At 40.4% G+C, this 8,061-nt stretch overlaps 1 long non-coding RNA gene across 1 annotated transcript; it reads left to right on the plus strand.

Moving 5' to 3' along the window:
* Positions 1–2,764: 2,764 nt before the first annotated feature.
* On the plus strand, positions 2,765–8,028 carry LOC311254117. Its single transcript, XR_014622207.1, has 6 exons — positions 2,765–2,862; positions 2,979–3,052; positions 3,743–3,946; positions 6,642–6,834; positions 7,027–7,234; positions 7,358–8,028. It is a non-coding gene; the product is annotated as an uncharacterized lncRNA (long non-coding RNA).
* Positions 8,029–8,061: the final 33 nt, after the last annotated feature.

An 8,061-nucleotide genomic window follows, 5' to 3' on the forward strand; every position in this document is an offset into this window, starting at 1 on the left:
TCTTTCCAGGGCCTGTACTATAGACTGTATATCAAATGTGAAATAAATGCATATATATATATAAATTACAACCCGTTTCATTTTGCGACTTCCTACAAATTGCTGTATCATAACTGGGAATGAAATGAAAACAAATGTACTATCACATACATGTAATATAAGTGTATTGCTAAGTAATAACTCCTTTCATAAGTACACTAAATAACTACTGCTAGAACTTATTTAATATACTGAATAATGAAGAAAAACGGCTTAAAACAAACTCAACTTCATTTGCACTTTTTTAAGTGTACCTAAATTCACTTCCAATTAAGTTATTGTCTAATGATATAGCTAGTTTGGATGGCATTAACTTGGCCTCCAGCACCACCGTCAGGAATCTGGGAGTTATCTTTGATCAAGAGATGTCCTTCAACTTCCCACATAAAACAAATTTCAAGGTCTGCATTTTTTCATCTACGTAAAATTGCAAAAATCAGGCCCATCCTGTCTCAAAATGACGCAGAAAAGCTAGTCCATGCATTTGTTACTTCCAGGCTGGACTATTGTAATTCTCTATTATCAGGCTGCCCTCACAAGTCTCTAAAGAGTCTCCAGCTGGTCCAGAATGCTGCAGCACATGTACTGACAGGAACTAAGAAAAGAGATCATATTACTCCTGTATTGGCCTCTCTGCACTGGCTCCCTGTAAAATCAAGAATAGAGTTTAAAATCCTTCTCCTCACTTACAAAGCTGTTAATGGTCAGGCACCATCATATCTCCAGGAGCTCATACTACCCTATTACCCAACTAGAGCATTACGCTCCCAGAACGCAGGATTACTTGTAGTTCCTAAAGTCTCCAAAAGCAGAATGGGAGCCAGAGCCTTCAGTTATCAAGCTCCTCTTCTGTGGAACCATCTTCCTGTTTTGGTCCGGGAGGCGGACACCCTCTCTAGAGTAGACTTAAGACCTTCCTTTTTGATATAGCTTATAGTTAGGGCTTGCCCAGGCCTGTCTTGGACCAGCTCTTAGTTATGCTGCTATAGGCCCAGTCCGGGGGACAAATGATACACTGAGCTTCTCTCTCCTCCTCTCCTCTCCATCTGTATACATTATGCCTGTATACATGCCCCATCTCTGCATGTCACTGACTTCACTTCTTCTCCAGAGTTGTGCTTTCTAGTCCTACAGGCTCTCATGGATCCTGGCCGTGCCCGGGTCGTGGATTGTGGATGCGCCTACTGCCATGGCCCTGCCTGACACCCACCACTACTGTTGCTAATATTAGCCATATCTCTGTTACATACGCTTCACTACTATTATTGTAATGCATTACTACATTTTATCCTTACCGTTAACCACTACTACTGTTATTACTAGTGGTCACATTTCCATTATGTGCATTTCATTATTATTGCTGTAATACTTCTTTATGTACTTTCATTCCTGTCAACCATCTATTATAATTGTATACATTGTGGTCTCGTTGATCTGCTCTGTACATGCGACATCTATTGCACGTCTGTCCGTCCTGGGAGAGGGATCCCTCCCCTGTGGCTCTTCCTGAGGTTTCTTCCGCATATTTTTTCCCTGTTAAAAGGGTATTTTTTGGGGGCAAGTTTTTCCTCACTCGAATCGAGAGTTGAAGGACAGAGGGTGTCGTCTCTGTACAGAGTGAAACTAAGTGCACTTTAATGAAGTATCCTAACAGTATATTACAAATGACTCAAATAAGCATACTTATCTTATGAATACTATTCGACTAATGTAAGTACTTTGAAATAAAGTATACTTTGTAAAAGTATATTTTAGAACAATTTAAAACAGACTTACAGTCTTTTCATAAGTGTACCTAAATTCACTTCCAAAGAAGTGCAAATTAAGTGCACTTTAATAAAGTATATTAACCGTATATTACAAATGACTCAAAAATAAGTCCACTTTTAATAAGAATATTAATCTTCTACTATAAGTGCTTTGAAACAAAGTATACTTTTTAAAAGTACACCTTAGAACAATTTACAATAGACTTACAATAAAGTACACTTCAAATAAGTAAAATAAAGTACAACTTTAATTACTAAGGCACCTGCCCCTTTGCTCCTTGATGCCCAAAGTGCCCTTTTGTCTCGGTACTATTTTTTTTTTTTTTTTGCGTGTGTGTGTTTTTGTGAAGGCCTGTCAGTAGCCCTTAAAGAATAATAAATAGCAAATAATAATAATAATTTATGCAGCCTAAATGAAATGACCTGGCTCCCCTGGGTAACATCATCCACCAAGACGTGCCCCGACGTGCCCCCCGCTGCAGCGAGAGACGGGCTCGGCCCAAAATCCGACAGATCGCACGTTACAGCAACAATATTGCATTTGCGCTATGAAACAGGAGTAGTGACGGTCTGGCCATAGGGGGATGAGGGCAAATGCCAAAACGACCGAGGTGACTGCGACTGCTGCGTGAAGATGCAGTCCTGCTGATTATGGAGGACTAAACATGACTTAAGTATAAATAAATGAATGCATAAATAAATAAATGTGTAAATAAATTAATTAATAAATAAATGCTGAACTAAATGAATAAATAAATAAATGCTGAAATAAAAGAATAAATCAAAGAATAAATAAATGCTTTATATTTATTTATACATTTCTGTTCACCTACATTTATTTATTTCTGTATTTCTGTGTCCATATGTTAACGAGGTAGGAGGTCCTAACCTCAGTCAACAGCATGATTGGTCAAATTGGAGAGCCAGACAAAAGCAAACGATTCCCGATCCCAAGCCTTCCTCCCTGTGAAGTTGTAAACCAGCTCGAAAATGGCCTCGACCAGGAGGCCACTGGCAGACCTGCTTTGGGATGTGGCTGACCAGCTTGAAAATTGTGAGTTTCTTCTGTTTAGGCCTGTAACAAGTATAGGTAAACAGCAGTTGTTGAGTTTAATAATAATTGAGCTTGGTACCCATATGATTTTCACTGCTTTGTTATTTTCTGTACAGCACCGAGGACCCCAACGAGCCAAGTTCACCACCTCCGCCGTCACATAGCATGACACCCAGACACCCAGTGGACGGTAGGTGTCTACAGGGAACAGTTTTTGATTCTAACTCCCATCTGTGGACAAAACTACTATCGCCCGTGATGTGTGATTTTTTTTCAGTGGCGCTGTGCATTAGCTTTAACAGATCACATTGCTATAGTGTGCGATGCTAACATCAACATTAGCCAACAGTAATGGGCGATACAAACGATATGCAATATAAACGATACAAAATTGGCCTACAATAGAGATTTTAATTCTATTGCACTATCGCAATAATGCATGTTGATGACGCAATCCACCCGCGAAATGTAGAGCCGCGGCTGCAACGCATCATCGTCATCTTGAGTAAACATGGCTGAAAGGGAAACGGAGGAGCTGGTGAAAAAGACCGTTGCGACATCCATTATTTGGACGTGGTTCGGATTTAAGCTGTCCGACAAGCAGCAGCAAACTATACTCTGTAGAGTGTGTGGAGCAATTCAGCCGAATTCAGCACAGAGCAGACAGGAAGTCAGACACGAAAGAACAACATGACATCCGGTTAATTTTCAAATAAAACACTCAGTGTTGATGCCAGCACAAAAATCTAAAAAGAGAGTCAAATACAAGCTTTTCTTCTAAGGTGATAGGCCATATCGCCCATCCCTACCAACATATTTCCCCTGCAATCTCTTTATATTATTTTCTAACATTGAGCATGTCCTCTTCACTTGATCCTAGCCGAGGTTTCAAGACTGTTTGGGCCATACATGGGAGGGACAAGGACAGCAAGACGGCGATCCGTTGCTGGGCCCACCCAACTTTATTCCTACACACATTCATTCTGCTGTCTTGTGGACAAAAACGCGGACTTGGTCCCCAACCGAAACGCCAAAGACAGACTTGCTGCAGCAGGTTTAGGGGAAAAACGTCTTACATTTCAAGGTATGTCATACATCTAAAGTCTATGATTGACACACATTTGTCCTGTCAGTGTATTTCTAATACCCAGCAAACATTTTGACGTCTATTTGACGTCTAATCAACGTCGGTCAGGCAGGCAGTTTTTCTGACGTCGGTCTCATGACCGACATCATTTCGATGGCTCTTAGACGGCATCAATTCACGTCGTTTCAACGTCGTTTCGACAGCATATCAACCTTTGTCAAAATACACATGTAATGTATTGCATTTAAAAATATGTTTACCTAAATCGAGTTTCAACTAGTGCCTACATAACTGGCATTACCACATCCATACATTCTATGACAAGCACAGCTCTTGTGCTGTATACATGTGCAATTCTCAATGCTCTAATCTGCAACTATTTAAATTAACTTATCCATTTCAGCAAAAAAAATCCTTAAAATGCAAAGAGGTCAAAAAGTCCAATAGACAACACCAGCAAATTTCACATTTGCCAACTTAAAATATCACAGGAATGGTGAACCTGGTTAAAACTTTCATAGTAAATAAACTCACCTGTGATAAAGTTAAAAATACTCGAATAATGTTCACCCATACTGTAAAATACAAGTAGTACATGGACAAATCTCAGGTAAAAAAAAACAAAAAACGAACATGTTTATTGGAACAAATGTTTTATTGACTTCCTTTTTATTGCAGTCCTGTGGGGGTCTGCCCCTTGCCCCCGCTTCTTGCTTGGGCATGTTTAAGTTGGTTCTGAATCACACTCTATTTATGCATCTGTGGCCTTTGGACTCCATCTCTTCACAGCAGCTGGAGAGAGGGCATAAGAAAAAAATAAAAAAATTTACAGAGCGCCTATTCAGATGTTAAATGCACTTTATAGATGGCAAGAACAAATTGTTTTGGGAGTTGAAAGAGTAATGAAAGAACCACTTCTTAGAGCCACTCAGTAGCCTGAATCTGATGGTTCCTAATAAAGCCAGTAGGCATTAACAATCTGTGCTATGGTAGCCCAGCTTAGCCCAGGATAGCCACATGCACATGAAGCCCATTCAGTAATTTCAATTATGTCAATCTTAGTTTCTTACACTTGATGACATGGAACATCTTTGTGGCTTTAAAAGGCACAACACAGAGAGGCAACACTAAGCATAATTTCTCTTTCATGCAGGTGCCTGGCTGTTCACACAGGGAGCACAATAGCACATTAGAGGTTTTCTTTTAAAGGACAATTCCATTTCGGAATACATTTACTCTAAAAGAATGAATTTGAAGATATTCCTCACTGTTGCTGCTGTTATGCATTAGCTCCTCTGTCCAAGCATCATCACAACAGCGTAAAACAGTGGCGGACGGCTCTGAGGCTGTATCCAAATATTCATATTCATTCAAGCCCCCCCATTCAAGTGTGTGTGTGTGTGTGTGTGTGTGTATCTCACCTGGTGTGCGTCTCACAATAAACCTGTGAAGTGAGGTAAATTGGACAAATAGTTATCAAAACAGGCCTATGCGAGGGACAGAGACACACAAATAGATTACTTTTATATGTAGAGAGATAGTGATTCATCTGAGCATGTCAATGGCATTATGGGGCTGTAGCCACACTATCAGTGAACACTTGTTTCAAATTTGAAGAAGATGGCACAAAGTATGACCATTCTACACCTACGCTGTGATTGACAGATAACCAGCCACAGTATCTGTCACGTCTCTACAATAAGCTGGCGCCCTCTGCCGTTGCGGTCGTGTAGCGACACCAGACAACTATCAGCATGTGTCTACCATAGACATATATAAATAGACGCCGCATCGACTGTGGAGCGACGTGCCTACAGGGCGGCCATCTTGGCCCAGGGGTGTGCCCAGGTCGAAGGCCAGGGCACACCCCTGAATGAGACGCCAGTTCATCCAGGGCCCTCTGATGGCAGAGGCTGCCTTGCATCTTGCAAGGTGCCAACTGCACATCAGGAGCGGTTCAGCATCTTGCTCAAGGATGCTTCAGCATGTAGCTCAGTTCCGCCCAGGGGAGCCGGGGTTCGAACCAGCAACCTTCTGGTGGCTGGTCACCTGCTCTACCCACTGAGCTACAGTCGCCCCCAGTGAAATAACTAATCTGAGACAAAATTTTGGTCTAAATGCGGTGTTATGAATCTATAAACTATCTCTGTAAAAAAAAAAAAAAACTACCAGAAACCGTTAAAGAAGCAGCGTCCCTAGCAACTCCCCTTTACACAGAAAAAACAGACTGCAGTGATCGGTCTAATATAGCTAATACAGTATATTGATCATCATTAGCTCTATGTGCAAGGCAATTTTATTTGTATAGCCCGTCTTTACAAACAGTTTGTCTCAAAGGGCTTTACATGGCATCATAACAACATCCTCTGCCCTTAGACCCTCACATCCACTGAGGAAAAACTCCATGGAAAAAAAATCAAGCAACAGAGGAGGGATCCCTCACCGAGGACGGGCAGACGTGCAATAGATGTTGTTACAGACAAGAAAACAGTTTATAACACAGAATGTTGGATACATGGAAATGTTAACAAGAACTGATGAAGGCAGCTTCTGGTGGGAGGAAAGGCAGGGAGAGCTGGCCAGCTTAATGGGAGGACTGGGTGGCAGACTGGTTCATGGGAAGGGATTACATGGAATTATTTTTTGTTGTAGACAATTCTTCATCTCTCGCTACTTTTCTCATATTTTTAAGGTTTCCCAAAGACAGTAGTTTAAAGAGACAATGGGAACTGGCAGTGAAACGGGAAGGTTTTGTGGCAACTGAGAGGTCCTTGCTCTGCAGTGAGCGCTTCCAGCCAGATGACTTTGACAGAACAGGACAAATTGTTCGGCTGAGACATGGAGTCAAACCATCTGTGTTTAACTTCCCATCTCATTTACAAAAGGTATATGTGCCATTTGGCTAATGAATTCATTAATTTCTATGATTCATATGTCCATGTAAGCATTCCATAGCTACTTAATACCACACTTTTCTAAACTTTTTTTCTGGCTGCATGTTTAGGAATAAAGTACAGTCCACTTTCCGATGCTAAAAACTTTTTAAAAAATGTTGTATTATGTTTCTTAAATTTTAGCAAGTACCATCAAGGACAACAAAAGCTTCAAGGAAAGCAGAAGAAATCCTGCCAGTGGAGTTGCCTCAGCATTTCCATGAGCGCGAGAAGAGAAATAGCAAGCTCCGGGAGCTAAGGGCGAAGAAAAATGTACACACTCTTCTCGAGGATCTGAGGGAGAAAAACCTCATACATGAAGAGCTGAAAGACAAGCTTGAATGCTACTCAGGTAAAATGGAAATACTAATTTGAATATTTTATATAGGTATTTTTTGTTTATAGTCTGTGTTAAACTCTCTTCCTTTTTATTTAAAGGGGTCTTACTAATAAGTTTATGCTTACTGAATTTCAGATCTTCGGGTAGACCTCTTGGCAAAGAAGGGCCATGAGTACACCAGAGAGCAGAGGGAGTTTGCCCTGACGCTACAACTTCATGGTCCAAAGGCATATAGTTTCCTGAGAGAGTCTCAACATCTTCCTCTCCCACATCCCCATACATTGCAAAGGTTTTCTCCATGTTGCCTGATTGTTAAATATATTGTGAGGGACCGAGCTGGCAGGAAAATTCTGAAAAATGGGTGTTCTATACCCAAAATAAGTACATTTGAAAATATTTTATTTCAAAAAACATATAACAACCAATACAAACAACCCATACAAAGAAATTAAGAATTGACTGTACAAAAGTAACTAAATGTGAGCGCTACAAATAGAACTTAGTTACTGCCAAAATGTTAAATAAAGTGTGTACATTGTATAAAACAAGACTAGTGTGTGGTATTTATTCATAATGTGCTCAAAAAATGTAAATGTAATCTAAACAAGACAGTAAAAATTACTGATTTAAAAAGCTCACATCACATCACACACTGTGTTCTGATACATTTTGAGCTTTCAGATATTGATTGATTGATTGAGATTGAGAAACATACATCGACACAAATGCTGCCAAAGGGATAAAAACACAAAAAAGCTGACAGCTTATTTCCATTGTGGTCCCTTTAGTGTGTGTGTGAGTGTGTGTGTCCGTGCGTGTCTGTGAGTGCATATGCATGA

Source organism: Pagrus pagrus (genome assembly GCF_965226575.1).
Source record: "Pagrus pagrus genome assembly, contig: HAP1_SCAFFOLD_367, whole genome shotgun sequence".
In the NCBI taxonomy this organism is placed as follows: Eukaryota; Metazoa; Chordata; class Actinopteri; order Spariformes; family Sparidae; genus Pagrus; species Pagrus pagrus.